Genomic DNA, 20,749 nt, shown 5'->3' with positions numbered 1-20,749 from the left:
GTTTAGAGAATATATAGAGAATAAAATAAATATATTTTATATTCTTGTCAATATTATCAAAACAGTATTGATTTACTTATTAAAACTATAAACTCTGTATATTTTATGTTATAAATATATTCATATATCAGATATCACCAATTTTATCTACATTTAAATGACTATATACTTATTACACATGGCATTCTTATCACATTCAACTTTCTAAATTATGATTCTCTTTCAAAGCCTATTTAAAGTACCATTTCCTTCTTACAAACTTGCTCAGAATCATGACTTGTGTGTCTCTGTCAGTCATTGCCTTTTCTCGGTTGTTGCCTTCCCGAGTTTTTATGGTGTTAAGATCACGAATCATTCTCTCCCCATTCAGTTCCTAAAACAATTGTGCTTTTCTGGGGATGGGTACACATCAGAATCACCAGAAAGAGTCTCCTCTGAAGTATATATTCCTAGCCCAGTCCCTCACCCAACCGTACACACAAAAATATATCTATCTAGGAGATATTTGAACATAAAGCAGTGTTTTTTAAAGCGTGTCAAAATCACTTAGAGGGCAATATTGACTTAACGCAGAAAAAATTAGGGACTCTCCATCCCTATGTCCTCTTCCAAACGAGGGAACTTGGTATTAAGCAATATCCCTTACAGACTGACCTTGGTCATAGGGCTCTTGCACTGATCACACTTACTAAGATAACTCAGATCATGGCTACTACTAGCCACTGGGCTTCCACAATGTTCTCCAGTCAACATTGTTCCTGAATATTGCTGGTAACAAAGGTTCCATGGCTGGGTTTTTATCTTAAGGCTCAGCATCCTTCTCTCTTTCCATGCCCCACTCCCCTGCATTCTGCATGCCCGGTCACTGGACATCTGTCTTGACCCATGTTTCAAAGTTTTTGCGATGGTATCCTGCCTTGTTATTTAGACCTGCTGAAGGGTCTCAGCAAGTATGGAAGTCCAGCCTTGGTACATAATGGATTTCCTAGATGGTAATGACAAGCTTGTCTATACTGACAAGTGTTTCCTTCTGCTGTAATTGGCTGAGTATGCCCCCCACTAACCTGCAATTCAGCACTAATGGATGAGTTTGCTCTTAATTCCTGGCCATTCGGTGAAATTAAATCTTGCTTTGAGTAGTTAGTCATGCCTAAATAATGAATGATTATTATGTCTAGATCATGTAGCTGGGATATATTAGGCTTCCCATCTACATTTGCTCTCCTCTCACACACTTTATGTTAAACACATCAGCTCGTTTTGTAGCTATTAGATTGATGGCATTACTCTTCCTGTCATATTTGGAAGAATCATACCTCCTTCTATCTACAACTCATTTTCACTCAAGCTTTGAATTCTCCCTGCTTCTTGCTTCTCAGAACTCTCACATGTGATTATTTGATAAATGTCTACCACCCACACTCAACTGTAATTTCTAGAGGTCAGTGACCTTATTCTATTTATTATTCCCATTGCATCCCTAACACCTGGCAGAGTGCCTGGTACACAGTAAGTGCTCAATAAATATCTGTTGAATAAATGAATAAAAATACTAAGGCCCTTGAAAGTATGGCACTGTGTAATGTAAAATGCATCTTAGAATCTACTATTATGTTAGTCAGACTGTGAAATATATTTAAACGATGAATGAAGATGTTCTTGGAGAAATATATAACTTAATGTTAGGCTAGAATCTATGGGTTTCAGAAGATTTATGTTTAATTTCAGAAAAAAGCATTCTGCATAAAGGTTTAGACCTACATATAAGAGGACATATCCCTAAATAAAAGTTAAAATCAGCTCTCATTATATAGAGCGTTCCCAAGCTCATTTTGATAGTCAATACCCATTTTTTTATAAAGAAATTGTTAATAGTTTCCTCCTTTTAATTTTGGCAGAAAACAGAATTAGATTGACCAAAGGACTTAACACAGATTCTAACCATTGCACAGGCCAACAGAAAGCTCATTCTGGGTGCATTTTTGGGTTAGTCCACATCTCCCTCATTTATTGTGGAATGCAACTGGTATTTCCTGCTTCCACAAAGAAACTGAAACCCCAGTTGATACATCAAGGACTCAAAAGGACAGGGTTGTTTTCTTTCCCTTCATCCATAAAACAAGAAATCCTCTCCCCACCCCCAAGAAATCCCAAGTAAGACCAGTGGGACTAACAACTTCGGCCCCAATTCTGTTTGTTCCAAACAGTTTGTTCTCTAACAGTACTGTCCAGTAGAAATTTAATGCCAGCCATAAATGCGAGCCACATAAGTAATTTTAAATTTTCTAGGAATCACATTAAAAAAAGGTGCGAGTAATGCATGAAAATAACTTCAGTTAGATATTTTATTTAACTTAAAATCCCCAAAACAAATCATTTCAATATATAATTAACATGAAAATTATTAATGAGGTATTTTACATCCTTTTTCTGTACTAAGTCTTTGCAATCTGATGTGCACTTTACGCTCACTCTATGTCTCAGCTCAGACCAGCCACCTTTTAAGAGCTTAAAACCTTGTGTGGCTGATGGTTACACATTGGGCAGTATAGTTCTAGAGTGGGCTTTTGTGCTATAGTTTCTCATACAGTGAGAAAATAATGTTCCCATTCAACTTCACTGAAGCCACTGGCACTCTTGTGAGAAAAGACAACCTGTTGCAACCTCTGAGAAGTCTAAGTAGATTCAGTACGGAAGGTCTGTCCAAATGTTTCAGTTGTCTCCAGGCCCTGCCTGCTTACCACGGAGGCAGTTGCTGGTTTAAGCTCAGCAGGACTGATGTTGTTCTTGTAGCCACTGTCATTATATGTCCCTGTCCAGGCTGCAGTGTGGCTCAGGCAGGAAGGACTCTTTTCCTTTTGGCATTAAGCATGGCTGAGGGTGATCAAGCCAGAGCTGGCCCAGCATCTCAGTGCCACAACCCATTTTCGATGCACTCCTATTTGTTTTTTTCTGTTTTTCTTACTCTGGATAACTCTGAAGATCAGGTAGAATATTTCCAGGCCAAGTACCTATAGATGTTAATACCTAGAATGATATCTTTAATGAAGGTTTTAATACTGAAGGCCAATGAATCTGTGGAGAATTAGTGAACCAACCCAGAGGATCATGTGAATTGCATGTTTTCTTACATGGTAAAATCAAGAACCATGAAGATTACATGATGAATTCTGATCGTTTCCAACTCATCTTGTTCAGGAGTGGCTGATGATAAACCTTAACATAAGATGATTTTCTTGATTTTTAAACTGTTTCTTACATCATATTCTTCTGCAGAGCCTGCTGGGGGGTAAGGCAAAGGCAATGAGTGTGGATCCAGGGTGGCAGGCAGCACAGCTCCGGGCTCTGTCTTTGTCTTCAGCCACCGCAGCTCTGTTTGTTTTTCTTTTAATGCTTCTGGGCAAGATCTAGTATGGATAAGTGGTTTCTGTGCCAAATTTTTAGAAAACCACCCACCTAAGGGAATTGTCTCTGTTTTGATTCAGTCTGAATCTTTTTCTGTGCTCCCCATATTGGATTTTTATCCTGCCATCTGTGCTGGGATGTCCACTTTTTCCTTAGGGCCTTTATTACTAAGCACTTAGTCTTTTCTTGTGCAATTGCTCAAAGAAAAGCCTGTAAATACCACATCTTTTAAGCTCATTTTTATTATTTTTATTGTTTTCTGTTTCTTAAAGTAATTCATGCTTATTGTGGGAAAATGAAAAAGAAAACTAGCTAGAATAAAGGAGAAAATAAAAATCCATAATTGCATCACACAGAGATAAATAGTGTTAACATTTTGATATATTTCCTTCTGAATTCCGACATGTATATTTTTAAATTAAATTGGAATCATATTTTATACTGTTTTATTGCTTTCCTCAATTATCATCATATTGTAATCATGTTTCTATTTTATTAAAGCATAATTATTCTTGGCTTTTTAGTTCTTATTCCTATGTATGTCTCATAATTTACTTAGCTGTCCCTCTATTGCTGGAAATGTTGACCATTCCTGATTTTCCTTTATTAAAAATGATGCTTCAACTATCATTCTTACACAAAAATGGTGCTTCAGTGAACACTGCCACACATAATATTTAACCACTTCTCTAAACTTGTTCTCTAGGAATGGAATTGCTAAGTAAATAAACTTTCTTTCTTTCTTTCTTTCTTTCTTTCTTTCTTTCTTTCTTTCTTTCTTTCTTTCTTTCTTTCTTTCTTTTTAAAGATTTTATTTATTTGACAGAAAGAGACACAGCGAGAGAGGGAACACAAGCAGGGGGGAGTGGGAGAGGGAGAAGCAGGCTTCCTGCTGAGCAGGGAGCCCGATGTGGGGCTTGATCCCAGGATTCTGGGATCATGAAATGAGCTGAAGGCAGACGCTTAATGACTGAGCCACCCAGGTGCCCCATAAATAAGCTTTCTAATGCCTATCCTATATACTGCCCAAATATTGCCCTCTAGTATCAAAATACAGCCCCAGTATATGTGAGTGATTATCTACCTTACCCTTCCTAACTTTGAGGTCAATGCTTCAAGAGTCTTTGAATTTGACTGGTTTTTTAATATAATTTTGTTTTTATTTTATTTTCATTGATAGCTTGTTCAGGATATTTGTATTTCATTGTTTGAAGAGATAGATATACTCCTTTGACCATTTTTCTTCTTAGGTATTAATAATTTTAAAAAGAGCATTTTCTATATTAAGGCTACCAAATCTTGGCCCATCATATTCATTGGAAGTACAAATGCCCATTTTGTCCTTACCTTTTAATTTTGTTTATATATATATATATATATATATATATATATATATATATATATATATATATATATATTTGACAGCATAGGTTTGGTCCTAAGCACTCTTTGATCTCTATTTACTCTGTTACTCTGAGCAGGTTCACCCACACATGTGGCTGCAATTACTACTTATTACATTGATGACTCATAGACTTACCTTTCTAGCCCAGGGAGCCTGAGAGAGAGAGGGACTATCTTGAAAATATATGTTGGTATGTTTTTTATCTAACTGAGTGGAGAGTGAATTGATGAGAAGGAAACCCATAGTTTTAAGACACTGTGTCAGCTTGAACTAAAAGAGAGAAACAAAATTAAGAGAGGCCTTTGGAACTTCTGAACATATACATACATATACATATATGCATACTATTAGTTCTGTTTCTCTGGAGAACCCTGACTAATATAGGGGGTATATAGCTTGCGTCTCTACTTCACAGAGCTTTAATTGAGAAGAAGTATGTTCTCGGAGTTGTACCCAAGGAAGTATACTTGAGGAGACTCCTCGACATCTGGATCTGATTTAGAGGTTTTAGGTTTTGGGACTAAACCTGATGCCATCATGCAAAAAGACTTGTCAAGAGTCTTGAAAGGTGATGAATGTATTTTGCATGTGGGAAGAATATAAATAATATAGGGCCATATATTATTTGGCACTCTTTCCATGATGATGTAGATCTATGTTTCTTCCCCTTGAATTTGGATGGACTTGTGATTTGCTCATAACCAATGGAAGGTGACAGAAAAGAGATGAAGCTTCCACCTTGTTTACTAAAAGGTTCTCCTCCTGGAGTTCTGTGTCATCTTGTAAGGAGTTTGACCACTGAAGCTACCATGCTAGGAGGAAGCTTAGCCAAATGAGACCAATACACAAGCACTCTGGCCAATGGCTCCTGATGAGCTCCCAGCTGACTGCATAACTATCAGACATACTAAGTGAAGAAATCTCTAGAAGATTCAAGCCTTCAACTATAGAGTCAATTCCAGCTTCAAAGTCTTCCCACTAGAGGCCCCAGATGTTGTAGAGCAATAACAAGCCATCCTTGTTGTGCCTCATGCTAATTACTGACCCACAAAATCTATGCACAAAGGAAAATATTTTTCATGTCCCTTAAATTTCAGGATTATTTGTTTGACAGCAATAGTAAATGGACCCTTCATGCTCAACATGTCTAAACCAAACACATGATCTCAGTTTCTCAACTATCCAAAGGCCCTGTCAATTTCATTTTCTACATTTCCCTTTCTTCCTTCATTTTTTTTCCATCTTCACTGCAACAAGCTACATTCATACTATAATACTTTCTTGCCTACATTATTAGTGTCATCCTAACTAATCTTCCATTTTTCCCACTGCAGCCAGATCATTCTTTTCAGTATAAAACCTGATTATATTTCCCACCTCACATTCCTCATCCCACCTCCCACATAACTCTCCTTTCCTATTATTTATAAGGTAAAATAAATATTTTTTAACTTGTCTTATAATGCCTTGCATGGCTACCAGCTATTTCTCCAGCCTCATCTACTTGCATACTCTGATGCTTGATCTCTACATTCCAAATACGCTCATCTTTCCTAACTCCCATGATTAGATTTATAAAAAAAAACTTTGGTTAATGTATTAATTTTTTTTCTATTTTTCAACTAGATTACTGCTTCAGTATTCTTAGTGCTCAAATGTATTGTGCCCACCTCCTCCTTCCTTTCCTTCACCAAAGATGTTGTTTATTTTTCATAGAAAACCCAGGACAGGGAAATTGCCCTTGGATAGGGCATGATGGTGCTTAGACTCCAACCTCTAAGGGAAGCTGGCTATGGTCCAGCAGTTGAGGGACTTGGTCTAGGGATAAATGCCCACCAAGCCAGGATCTGCCCAGTGTGGGACAAGTGGAGAAAGAAAGAAGGACCACGGGAGGGAAGATGGATTGGTTCAGCTTGTACTTACCAGGAGTGACGTCTGCCTTGCCTGTCCACCCAATCACAGTGTTTGCGTGTCTTGAGCTGAGGAGGCAACCCTTGAGCCCAGAATCTCTGGGGTGGAGGTGGCCCAAGACCATAAGAGAAGGAGTGAGAAAATAATCTCTGCAGCTCAGGTCTCTCCCAGGGGACAGTAAGACCCATACATTTCCTGGTCCTCAAACTTGAGAGCAGAATGAGGTCTGAGGCTCAGCCCCTGCTGTCTCCTCACTAAAGCACTAGATATAAGTATGTTCAATAAATCTTTTGAAGGAGCCAAAACAAACAAACAAAAAACAATGGGGCCATAGTAAGAGCAAAGGAAGAGCTGAGGATACTCTTGTGAACTACTCCCAGTTCACCAACATATCTCCTCCTCATCTTTCTGATATCAGCTCAATCACTGCTTCCCCAGGAAGGCCCTTCCTGAGCCCACAATTTGGACCAAATCTCCATATTTTACACTATCATAGCACTATGCACATTCTTGTACTCTCCTATCATAATTTTAATTTTACATTTCTTCTGTAATTCTTTAATTCACATTTGATACTTCTCCTCCCCCTGAGCTTCTTGCACATACTAGATTATAAACTCTAAGAAGGCAGGGCTTTATCTGCTTTTGCTTATCTTTTTATTTCTAGTGCCTGGCAATCAATAAGCACTTGAATACTTATTGAATATACAAATGCAGACATAAAAATGTATATAATAAGCCATATAGATCTTTTGTTAATTTATTTGATCACTTCAATGCTTAGAGAATCATGTCAGTTAGATATTCACTTAAATGCTCTCCTGTTGTTGTATATGCATACACATGTATTCATTTATACATACACACATTTAACCCATTTGGGTATATTGTGGTGTTTGTAAGCTGAAGACATAACTTTAACTGTTTGTTTTCTCTGTTATTCCTTGAAACATCATTTGTGGAAAAATCTCTTTCTTGCTCTTGAAATCCTTCCTTGAATTAAAATAATATATGATAATTGCCTTCTAACTTCTAAATTGGCTTGAGCAATTAATAGCTCACTCTTTACCCATGGCTTGGTCTCTCCTTGACCATCTTTCTAGGCTTAGCCAAGCAAAACCTCAGCTCCATTTTGCCTTTTATATATTATATACACTTTTATTTGTACCCAGTTTTTGCTCTCATGGGCTTGGTACTTCAGAGCCCATCTTTGCCAATAGCTATTTAGGGTCCAGGTCTTCTTTGGTCCATGACCGTAGGCAAAGACCAGCCCCACTCACCTTCATGTCAGACACTTGGTCCTAAAACCTCAGACTTAGTTACAGCACAGAAGGAAAGGTGGAATCACATATAGGAAACCTACTGATATTCTGTGCAGCAGATTTATAGATGTCTCACATTATAATATGGCTATTTAAATGAATTTAAATAAATTATGTTGTGTAGAAAATCTTTCATGTTATTGAGTTGTTTGCATCCATGAAGATCTTCATAGTAATTGCTAATATTTTATTGTTTGTGTCTCTCTGCATTTCTAATTCTGTGTTTTCACCCCACTTTTTAAATAAAATTATCTTTACAAATGTTTACATTTTTTCCTTAAAGATTCACATCCTGAGTTTCCTTATTAATACTACTACCTTCTGATTTTCAAATGTTGGATTTCTGCTTTGATATATATAGCTTTCTTCCATAGGATTTATTTTGTATTTTTCCCCTGACTTTGAGTTGAATGCATTTGCATTCTTTCAGTCTCTTTTCAATATTAAAAACACTGTAGAATTAAAATAGAATTCTTGTTTAAGTGCTGCTCTGGCCACATCCCTTAAGTTTAGATATACAAAGCTTCTTTTGTTTTTATTTTCAAAATAACCTGTGTTAATTTCTTGATACTTTTATCCTTTCTTTTTTTGTCAGAGAATATTTTAAAATGTGGAAAATGGGGCATCCGGCTTAGTCGGTTAAGCATCCAACTCTTGACTCCCACTCAGTTCATGATCTCAGGGTTGTGAGATTGATCCCTGTGTTGGATGTAGATCCTGGTTTATATTCTCTCTCTTCTTCTCCCTCTCCCCCTCCCCTCCCTAAAATAAATATATAAATGAATGAATGAATGAATGAATGAATAAATAAATAAATAAATACTGAAAAATGTTTTTTGTGCTTTTGGTAGTTTGTCATTCACTTTTTGTGTATGTGGTATAAATTTATTATAGCCAGCTACTTTGGTCTGTTCACTCTCAACTTTTGGGAATATATAGGTTTCTTTGTTTTCCTTATACATGATTAACTATTGTGCAAACTTAAATATGAATATGGTACCCTAATTCAACTGCATTAAGTATTTTTTTATAATTATCTTCATCTTTAACTTTGCCTATTTGAGGTCAAACCTGTGAAAGGAGTGTTAAAGTCTTCCACTATCTGTATTTCTAAGTTTTGGCTTCTTATAACTTGATACTACTATATGTTCATGTTTGCCATGACTGTTATAAATTACTGTGGATTGCAAATTTTTCAACATATGAAAAAAACTTTTGATAAATATTTTCCCTCTTTTAAAATAATCTTTTTAAAAAATTTTTAGAATAGTTCTAGATTTATAAAAAAGTTGTTAAGATAATATCCCTCCTGCAGTTTTTCCTATTTTTAACATCTTACGTTACCACGATATGTTGGTCACACTAAGAAACCAACACTGGCACATTTCTACTAAGTAAACCTTAGGCTTTATTCAGATTTCACAAGTTTTGTTTTGTTTTGTTTTGTTTTTCCACTAAGGTCCTTCTTCTCTTCCAGGATCTTATCCAACATAAGACATGATGCTTAGTTGTTGCGTTCCCTAGCCTGTGACAGTTTCTCAGTCTTTCCTTGTTTTTCACAATCTTGACTGTTCTAAGAAACACTAGTATTTTGTAGACTTTCCCTCAAGTTGAGTATGTTTGATGTTTTTCTCCTGGTTAGATTGGACTTACGACTTTTAGGGAAGAGTATACAGAGGTGAAGTGCCCTTTTTACTACATTGTATCAGGGCTTTGTGCTATTGACATGAGTTATTGTTAGTGATGTTAATGTTTATCACCTGGCTGAAGTAGTTTTTGCCAGGTCTTCCACTGTAAAATTACTCTCCCACCTTTCCATATTCTGTTATTTGGAAATAGATCATTAAGAGCAGTCCACACTTACCGTGGGGTAGAGGAAGAAATTAAATTCGACTTCCTGAAAGGGAGATGCCTTTAACATTTAATTACACTTTAGTATTCAACCTCTGTTGCCTGTCTTTTCATTTTTGTTGATCCTGTATCATTTAATTTTTAGGATGCTTCTTTTATGGTTGGATTTGTTTTACAAGCCAATGTGTGACCCTTTGTCTTATCAGAGAGATTTCTAAGGCCTTTTATCTTTACTGATTGATTCTAAAGGATGCTGCTTGCTTCTACCATGTTTGTCAGAAATGCAGCCTCTGACATAGATCACCAACCCCGGGAGTGGCAGGGAATTGCCCTATGTAATGCTGGAGTACTTGGCTGTCTTCTCATTAGCAGGGGAATTTTCTGGATGGGGTCAGCCTTCTTTACATATTGTTGAATTAAGAGGGAGCACTTTAAAACCTTTTTGATACTTTGAGTCATTTCTAGCTAAGAATGTGACCTAAAAAGAAATCTCGTATTTTGTCACACCGTGATCTTTCTGGTTCAAATTTTAATAGTGACCATTTGTGTGTTTGGTGTTATCCTGAATGCTTTACATGCAACAGCTTATTTTATCTTCTTGATATTCCCAAGGCTAAACCTTGTTCTTCCCATTTCACAGATGATAAACGAAAGCTCAGTGAAAAGTTGTCACTTCTCCTAGGAAATGACAGGAGTTTGAAAATGAGCTCATTTTACTTTTAAACCTGTGTTTTCTTCCCCTGCACCAAATCCCCCAGTGGACAGAAAAATCCCTGACAGCACATTCCTTCTGCCTCCTACTCTTTCCTGGTGCTTTCCAAATTTTGCTGTTTATTTACTTCAGGCTGAAAATCGAAGAGGCAATTTTGTATTACTAGCCTGCTCCTGTTAAGTAGGCAAAAATCAGTAAGTGGTGGTCTAACTCAGAGACACCTACAAAGAAAACAGCATAGAAGTCACAATGTGAAATTATTAGAAGAGGAAAAAAGCCCACCTTAGATTAATTCAACTCAGTAAACAGTGGATTAGCCCTTGCTACTTTAGAAATGTTTGGGGAGATAGGAAGGGAAATTAGATGCAGTATTTACATACAAGGAGCTCCCAGATTGTGATAAGTAAACATGATTTGAATTTCACTAGAATGAGAATATCCAAAACATGAGACTGCATCATAAAAATAAGGGCTATGTCTTCACTGGCATTTAGACGCCATGCCTTGCCTCTGATTTAGTGACTCAGTTGGAAGGAATGGCCTCGAGTGGCATACTGTTTTTTAGCCAAGAAACTGCTAGTTTCATAAGACCTAACAAGTTTCATAGACCATTCCACTTCTCCCTAAAATACAAGCAAGATTTTTTTCAATTTAAAAATTATTTACAGAAATGTTTGTGAAGTAGATGCTGCATAGATCTTTCACAAAATTATGAAACATTAGGCTGACATGTTGAGATTTCTAATATTATGGTCTTAATATTGCCCACATAAAAGTGACTACAAATTTTCCCCCCACTGTAAGGAACAAGGTTATTTTTTTAATAAGTCTTTGATTTAAAAACATAATACATTTGAAGGAAGCAGAACATGTTCTTGTTAGTTTAGTGTTTGCAGAGTGCATGTTTACTATGAAAAATTAAAACTCAGCATACTGTTTTCTACTATCTGATGTGATGTTCCCAAGTATGTTTAAATCATAGTCATAAAATGTATTTCAAGCTAAAATGTTACATATTTTTAAATCAAAATTTTATGTATAATCTTCTATCTGATACAGAATATTGTACTTCAGATTTCAGTGGATTATCTTCAAATCTGGTAGCTGGTGAAATGGTATTTGTTGAAAAATTAGACATTCTGTCACACATCATCTAATTTGGTAACATTAGAAGTGATGCCAAGTTTCCTACGTGCAGTCTCTGTCCCTCTGAAAAACTTGTAAGGAGAATCCTAGCAGACGCGGGCGACACTAAAAATCTTAGCATACTAAAATTTAAAAGTTTGTAAGTTCCATTGATGAAGGTAGTTAGGAAAGTACTATATTTAGACTAAAGGACATGATGTTAAACCTGGCCTTACATTTTTATTACATCTCAAATTGCAACAAATCAAAAAAGATAAAACTTTATGAGACTACAGTTATTTCTTGTAAGACACTTGCTTGTAAAAATTGTTCTCTGCTTTCATTTATTTTTATTTTTAGTTTAAAAGTTAAGGCCAAGCCAGGAAAAGGAAAAGATGAGAAACCCCAAATCAAGGTAAGCAGTGTTTTCGCAAAGCACAGCATTGTGAAATAAACCAGAATGAACATTAACATGTCACATTAGATGTCCTATATCCCCTCCCCTGCCAACAAAACTTGCTTTACCTTTCTTAGGGATGTTTTCTATATAAAATAGATACTATTTGATAAACTATTTCTGCATAATTTGTCTTTGAACAATGTGTTTCAAACGGAATGCATTTCTTTTTCTAATATCCAGCTGATAGAAATAGGAAAGATATCCGGGCTCTGCCTGGTGGTTGAACGTTTTTCTGTACCTAATATTATAAAAATTAAAAAAGGGCTTGAATTTGACAAGCACCCACATTTGTTTGGATGTATATCTGAGTTATCCAAACCCCTCACGTTTTCACCTCCCATAATTTCTTCTTGTTTTCAGCTGAGTGGAAGATAATTCAAGAACTTTAAAAAAGGACAGCAACTCAGCAGTTTTTGTGTGGTCAAATGGTCAACAAATTAGTTGTGTCAAAGCAAAAAAAAAAAAAAGGCTTTTATAATGCCAACGTAAATTTCATAGAAGCTTAACAAATTATAAAATATAATAATAATAAAGGCATAATAATTTAAAAAATATGGCCTAAGATACTGTAAAAACAAGAGTGGTTGAAGTTGGATTGATGTGGTTGGTTTCTGCCTTATGTTTCCTGCCTTTTCCTGCTCCAAACCTCCTTCCACTCTATCCTCTATAGGCCACACGCAGACCAACAAAGATCATCAAGGTAGCTCAACAAGTATTTTAGAAAGCTCAGCCCACCAGGGGGTGGTACTTAAAATGAAGTCTTGTCACCAGCAAGGCAGGATGCTTTGTGTGCCAAAGAGAAATTGTGTTTATTACCTAGTTTGTAAGCTTCAACATTCTTTTCTGCCCTAATTTTCCTAAATATCTCCCTGTTCTTCAAATGAAGGCGTCAATACTGAGCCTGATTCAGACCATTCTCCTTCTCCAGAATTGCACGCTGATTGCTGCGCCCACCAACCAACTGGCACATTGTCGTGTTTGGACAGATCTCCTGGAAATTAGGATGCAGCATCTCACCTAAGAGATAAGAAGTCAAAAGCTTTTACTAGCTGCGCCTCATTCCTTCATTCATTCATTTGTTCATTCATTCATCCATGAATTAATTAATACAGTTATATATTTATTCGGTGTGTCCTAGAGTAATTTTTAAGGTAGAAACACCAGAAGTTAGTAACTGATTAAATATAGGGAGAGATAAAGAGAAGCCTTTACCAATTCCGGTTTTGTTTTGGTTTTTTTTTTTTAAGATTTTATTTGTTTATTTGACAGAGAGAGACAGCTTGAGAGGGAACACAAGCAGGGGGAGTGGGAGAGGGAGAAGCAGGCCTCCCGCCGAGCAGGGAGCCCGATGCAATGCGGGGCTCCATTCCAGGACCCTGAGATGATGACCTGAGCGGAAGGCAGATGCTTAAGGACTCAGCCACCCAGGCGCCCCGACCAATTCCGGTTTTGATAAAAACTTTGCCAAGCAAATTTCTGCTACCTGGGATCCAGACTACCAGCTTTGTACCCCCCCTCCCCTTGACTCCACTGAACAAAATGTACCTTGGAAAAGGGGTTCCTCTGTCCTGGGCCTCCTAAACTCTATCCTCCCCACTCACAGCTTTGTCTCTCATGCTACCTGGGGCCTGGGGAAGGCTGCTCCCACTGTGGCAAATTTGACCTTGAAGTTCAATTGGAAGCTAAACCTACTTAAGGTTGATAACCTTCTCTTTACTATTTTAATGTAAATGACTATTTAAACTCCACATTCTAAAAACTACCCTTACAAGAAATAATTGGATAAGCTAAATGTCTATAGGTATTTATGAAGTATAGCAAATTATTTAATAAGCAAATGGTATTTGGCATGTTTTTCTCATCCTCAGAAAATCTTTCTGTGACAACTATGTGATTTTATTATTTCACCTTGTAACAAAAAGGAAAGACTTAAATGTAGGATAATGACATAAGATGTGATAAAAAAAAAGTTGTACTTTTCAAAAAAGTGATCTACTTCTTTAAAAATTACGAAACCATGCAAATAAAGGAAGACAGGCTGTTTTCAATGCACATCTTGCATTTCTATAAAATACATCAAGGCAGATATTTTGTATGTAAAACAAACAGCTTTGCACAGAAGGCCCACGATTGATTGCCAGACAGGTGATAAAGACTAGCTTTGACTTGATCTTGTTTTTTCTTTTTTCATACATGAGCAAACTCCATGTTTGAACTCATTAGTTCAAAGCCCACCTTTGTGGGCTAACAACTGGTGATTAGAGCAGACTTAATCCTAATGTGCCTCCCAGAGGTATGCTGACAAAGAGAAAACAGTGGTGATTCTCTCCTTCCTTCGCATGAAAATCTATTCTAAAGAGATTATTATAAAAGTTTTCCTTTATCCTCCATATCTTGGAAGAACTTAGGAATGGTAAATATCATCTTTTTGATTATGAAGTTGCAAACAAGTGCCAAGCAGAAAGTGGTTATTTTCCTGGCCTGGTTATGTTCAGACAGTACATAATCTTTTCACACTGGTCTGATGAAGTCTTAAGTCTTTTCTAAGATGTGGGGAAATGAAGTGAAAAACTATTTTAATAGTCTCTGTTCTAATTTTCTCTAGATCTTTTTTATTTCTTTCTGAAAATGTGGGAAGCTAATAAGACTGGAAGAATGGACTTTAGTTTCAGAAAAAGTAAATTTGTGATTTTATACATGCTCTTGCCTAGGCACCTACTGTATGCTTTAATGATACGTTGGTCAATGTCATCTCTTAACATAGAAATTATCCAAAGTTTCTAAGTGTTCTCTATGTCAACAGAGTAAACAAACACAAACATCTGTTTAGAGCAAGCATACAGTTTCCCTATAAATATGTAACTCTATGGAAACAAACAGAAAGTCATTGGAAGGAAAAATAATAGTGTCTCAATATCCTGGAGCATGACAGTATGATTTCCTTGGCTCTAGGACCACTGATTTCTTTCAGAACCTGACACTTTCTCAGGCTCATAGTTACATATATATGACTGTGTTAACATGGGAGGCATTTGGCACATCATGAAATCATAATCTCAGAGGAATTCACAACTTTTAAGGATGTGAACAAGCTGAGATAATGTAAATGTATTAGATTTTCAAAATATAAGACAATTTTACTAATGTATACAAAAGTAAATTTACATTCTATAAAAAAATTTTCTTTTCTTCATGTCATGACAAGAAGCCTGTTAATTCCTTTTTTTTTAGACTGTCTTACATATACTTACTTTTTTTTTTCTGGTTAAAGCAATCTCGTATTTCTTTTAGCAGTAATAGTGCCTTCTGTTTTTGCTGATGATACGGGTATATTTAGTTACCTAAGAACATTATTTCCTACTTTTTAAGTGGGCATTATTTTAATATTTTAAAATCTTTTTTTCTTGAAGAAATAAAATGAGAGAATATGTTTGCAGAGAAAGGATGGCTAGCCTAGTGATCCTCCTTTCTTTCAACTACAATATTTTTTCTTTTTTTTTAATATTTTATTTATTTATTTGACAGAGAGACACAGCGAGAGAGGGAACACAAGCAGGGGGAGTGGGAGAGGGAGAAGCAGGCTTCCCGCCGAGCAGGGAGCCCGATGCTGGGCTCGATCCCAGGATCCTGGGATCGTGACCTGAGCCAAAGGCAGACGCTTAATGACTGAGCCACCCAGGCGCCCCCAATATTTTTTTCTTATAAGTAATCTGAAAATAAACATTTGTCCTCTCCCAGGATGACTTTGGAACATTAATAAATAAAAAAAAATATTTAAAATGAAGTAATGTTTAAAAATATAAATTTTTAAGCAAATAAAATATAGTTACTATTGAAATATCCAAGAAAAAAAGATAAGAGACAAGTGAAAAAGTAAATACCAAACTATCTACTGTTGAAAATCAGGGGGAGGGGCACCTGGGTGGCTCAGTGTGTTAAGCGTCTGCCTTCGGCTCGGGTCATGATCCAAGGATCCTGGGATGGAGCTCCGCGTCGGGCTCCCTGCTCAGCCGAGAGCCTGCTTCTCCCTCTCCCTCTGCTGCTGCTCTGTCTACTTGTGCTCTTTCTCTATCTCTCTGTCAAATAAATAAATAAAATCTTTAAAAAAGAAAAATCGGGGGGAAAAGATTAGATAAGAGAAAAAGAAGATAACCTATAACCTCATGACCCAGACAGAACCTATATTAACATGTTGATGAGTACCCTTCAGAATTTATATATATATATCAGTGTCTGGTGTTAGCAGTTTGGGGAAGTGAAATAATGCTACGTTTCTTTATTTGTGCACGTCTAAATATTCTGACTTTGGTGGCCAAAGATTCTCAAAAATCCCTGGCTAATTCTGACCCTAGGAGAATCCATCCTTATGCTAGTCTCTGCTCTCTTTTGGGAGAAGAAAATCTCAGCTATGACCTTTGAAGCAATCTCTCTCCTTGTAGTCCTCAAGACAGTGACCATCCCAACCTCAGGGGTCTGTGGTTTCCAGCACCTTCTTCTTTGTCAGGCCCCCTGCATTCTGCTAGTGGAGCCACAATTTAAATTTACTTCATTTAGATCAGAGGTCAGCAAACATTTTCTGTAAGGGTCCAGATAATAAATGTTTTAAAATTTGTAGGCCAAGAGAAAATATTGGGGACATTATGTAGGTACTTATATAATAAGATAAAAAATTTCTATACTTCTATATCAATGAAATGTAAATATAATAATAATAATAGTAGTAGTAGTAGTAATGATTGCATACTAGAGTAGAGTAGACAAATTATTTTGAGAACTACAAAATAGTAATTTGTAATACAGGACTGCAAATGAAAAGAATGGAATTTTGTTTTTGGGGGGAGGGGTGTGACATTTTAGTTAAATGGAGTTCCAAAGTTAGTGTTCCCTCTCATCAAAATCAATGCAAATATTCATCTGTTAATGGTATCTGTAATGAGATTTTATGTATTTCATCTTTCAGAATGTATTTTCACAGGGATAATACTGCCAAATCCTGTTATCAATCCACCAGCATATGATTTTAATCATATTTAAAACTTGAAATACGTTAACAAAATTCTATTAGATTCTTCTTTTGATGTTTGCCTTTTAGCATGTCATTACATTGCAGATTAATCACTTCCAACTGAAGGGTAGGTGAAAGCTTTTCAATTGCACAGTTAAATGTATTTTGAAATAATAAAATTTCCTTTCCACTCGCATTGAGGTCTGAATTATGCTGCTGGAGCTGTAGTTTGAGCTCAGAAAATACACATGCTGCAAATTTGCATGGAGAGAGAAGTCTTGACTCTTGTTTTAACTTTTGCCAGCACATGATGTGTATAAGCAGCTTAAAATTATTTGTGATTCAAAAAAACATTAGTTGTCAAAATGACTTCATTGCAGTAGGTTTCACATACACACTCTGTATTGCCTTGAAATTTTAGATTTAATTGATTAGGAGACATTATCAAGGCCACAACAAAAGCTAACTTCCAAAGCTATTTAATATTAAAAATACTGATTGAGGGCAGTTCTTGTTTGAGAAATTTCACAAGCTTAGTGAATTTGTCCAACAAAGCCATTTCCTGCTCAGCACAAACTTATTTCCACCATTAAGTGGAATGTATCATGGCAGATTCCAGTGCAAACTATACTGAATAAGTGACTTCTCAACTTGGAAAGAAAATATTCTCTCCTATAATATCCCACACAGGCTGTTCACAGACCCTAATTCGTCAGTCATGTTAGACTCAGCATTGTTTCCTCAAATGAATAACAACTGAGTATTGGTGATATCTGTTAATTCACCAGGAACCAAGGAAAACCACTAAAAATCATTTCTTTTGTTTTTTAACTGACCATTGAGGTTACTTCCTATATCTTCAACTCTTTGAAGGATATTCTCACCAAAAAGCTTGAATAGATTTATTTTCTCTAGCTATATTTCCTGCATTGCCACAATCAAATATGATCTAATTAATTCACCATTTGTAAATGTCTTCCCTTATTGGCTAACAAGTGAGCAATTTGAATACTTACTTTGGTTGCAGTCTTATTTTTCATTTCTTATTTTTGTGAAAAAAAATTCTGCTCTGATAAAATATTCCACATTAAATTTTCTAATTTTTATGATCATTGCTTTTCTTTGAGTTGGAAATATTGTCTAGAATGTTTAGTCTGGTAATGATGTACACCCATTTAGTGTACATAAATGTACACTAAATGTACATTGAGTACATTTATGTACTTAATCCATAGTGTCACTTATCCATAGTGTCACTCCATAATAAACACCATTCACTATCTAATGCAATAACAAATAACCCATACTCCACTGTACCTTAAAAGCATAACTTTCAAAGTCCAATTTTTCTTTTTCTCTTGTTTTGACATGATAGGCACACACTGGTAATTTATAAAAATCATCTTGTGGTATAGCAATATGTAAAACATTTGAAATGCTATTGAGTTATAATTACATCACTGTGATTTGCAGTGCACTGAGCAGGAATGTGAAGCGATGAGAGTGTCATACAAGGTCTCTGTTGTAACTATTTAACTTTGTCAATATAGCATGAAAGCAACAATATATGATACATAAATGAATAAATGTGCCTGTATTCCAATATTACTTTATTTACGAATACTACTTTTGAATTTCATGTGTCATGAAATACTATTCTTTTCAGTTAATCTCAACCATTTAAAAACATTAAAAATATTCTTAGCTCATAGGCTGTACAAAAACAGGCAGAGGGTCAGATTTGATCCATGGGTCAGAACTTGCCAATTCTTATTCAGACCAAAAGCTTCATATTGCTGCCATTTCTTCCTCTATTCATGAAAGGAAAGAAGAAAGAAGAGGAGGAGGCAGAAGAAGAAAAGGGATTTTATGGTACAACTCACTAAAGTCTGTCTCTTGTGATCGAAGTTAGCTCATGTCTTCTCTCTAGAATCACACTTGGACATCCTTGTGCCTCTAGTTTTATACTGAGAATATGATGGAAGAATGAGTTCCTATAATCTTAAGGTCAGATTTAGGATTAATAACTTCTTAGGATTATTGATAGTGAGAATAGGCACTGACTTGTCCTCCCTACCATAATAAAAACCATTAAATAAGGTAGTGCAATGTTGGTAGATTTGCAAATGTCTGGACTGCTCAATCTTACTCATGTCCACATTGTTGGTATAAGTTTTGTGCATGTATTATATATAAACTGGAGCTTTCCCTACTACGTGTTCTCCCTTTTCAAGCACATACTTTTAGAAGGGGAAATCATAAAGAATTTAATTGGAGCTGCTACTTCTTAGGAGGGGAAGCTAAGGCTAAGCCACTCGTATTTAGAATGATGTTTTGGAAGGATATAACACTCAATTGGGGCATGAAAGGGTCAAATGCCTCTTAAAATCTTTTTTAATTTTTCACACACACACACTATGTATGCATGCATGTATTTTGGGTTTCAGTTTTGGTTTTATAACCTTAGTGCTCACCTTGATAAGTTTTACCTACTAAATGATCAAGTGTGAAAAGAAGCCATGTTTTCTGCTGGAGTATGTACTGAAACCGAATTAGAACAATCATACTTATTTTATTTATGAAATGAGAGTGCATCTCAACTTCCTGAACAAAAGAGATTCTCATAAACAAGTGACCAAAGTCAGAGATGCCATTTAAGTTGCTGGACATAAAAAGAGACCAAAAAGAGAAATTTCTGTCTGCTGAGGAAAGTGGTAAGATTGCCCAAACAAGGGGTAAAGGACTGAAATAGGAAGATGAAGAAGAATTTCCTCTAAAAAAAAAAAAAAGAGGATTGGGAAGGAAGGAGTTTTGTGAACATCTAAATGTGGGAGTATAAAGGAGTAACCGCATTAACTACATTGGAAGCAGTTCAATCTTTTCCTTCTCATTTTATTACCATCAGGAAGTTTCCCTAACTCATGAATTTTGCATATAAGCATGTTTAATGTAGCAGAGGCTAGTGATGCAAGGTGTTCAGGGGGAGGATAGATTGAGAAATGGGCAGAAGAAATATAAGATTATAGGTATCCTTTTAGACCTTTTAGAGGATTACCCAGTTCTTTAAGAGTGTATGTCTTCGATTGCCTTGGCTATTTTGCAACTTCATAGGGGTAGGAAACTGATAATTTACGGGAGACTACAGGTAATGCTGATGTATCTTTTCCATAGCAATGCAAATGAAATTGTCCCTTAAAAATATCAATTTAAAAATTAACATTACCCTATAACAGTTGTTCTCAAAGTATGATTCAGAGTCCCTTCAGTGTCCCAAAGACCCCTTCCAGAGGACTAAAAGGTCAAAACTATTTTCATAATAATACTAAGATATATCTGCCTTTTCACTTTTATTCTTTCACAAGTTTACAGTGGAGTTTTCCAGAAGCTGCATGACATATGATATCACCACAGATGAATGCAGAGGCAGATATGAGAATCCAGATGTTTTCTATTAAGCCGGACATTAAAGAGATTTGCAAAACGTAAAACAGTGCTACTCTTCTCACTAAATTTGTGTTTGTTTTGGAAAGTATAGGTAATTTTCATAAATATA

General features: G+C 36.0%; 1 long non-coding RNA gene across 5 annotated transcripts in view; it reads left to right on the top strand.

Annotated features, from left to right (window-relative positions):
• LOC113927520 overlaps positions 1-20,749 on the top strand; it is a 107,658-nt gene that overhangs the window by 83,051 nt on the left and 3,858 nt on the right. For 2 of the 5 annotated variants that reach the window (XR_003521653.1, XR_003521654.1), the window contains 2 exons: positions 12,092-12,146; positions 13,120-13,503. The exons of the other annotated variants lie outside the window; for them this stretch is intronic. This is a non-coding gene — a long non-coding RNA (uncharacterized LOC113927520). Of the gene's footprint in view, positions 1-12,091; positions 12,147-13,119; positions 13,504-20,749 lie in introns of those variants that run through there. 5 annotated transcript variants of the gene reach the window in all.

This window comes from Zalophus californianus, chromosome 7 (assembly GCF_009762305.2).
Source record: "Zalophus californianus isolate mZalCal1 chromosome 7, mZalCal1.pri.v2, whole genome shotgun sequence".
Taxonomy (NCBI): domain Eukaryota; kingdom Metazoa; phylum Chordata; class Mammalia; order Carnivora; family Otariidae; genus Zalophus; species Zalophus californianus.
Note: the sequence above shows the minus strand (reverse complement) of the source record. Positions and strands in the feature narration are given on the sequence as shown.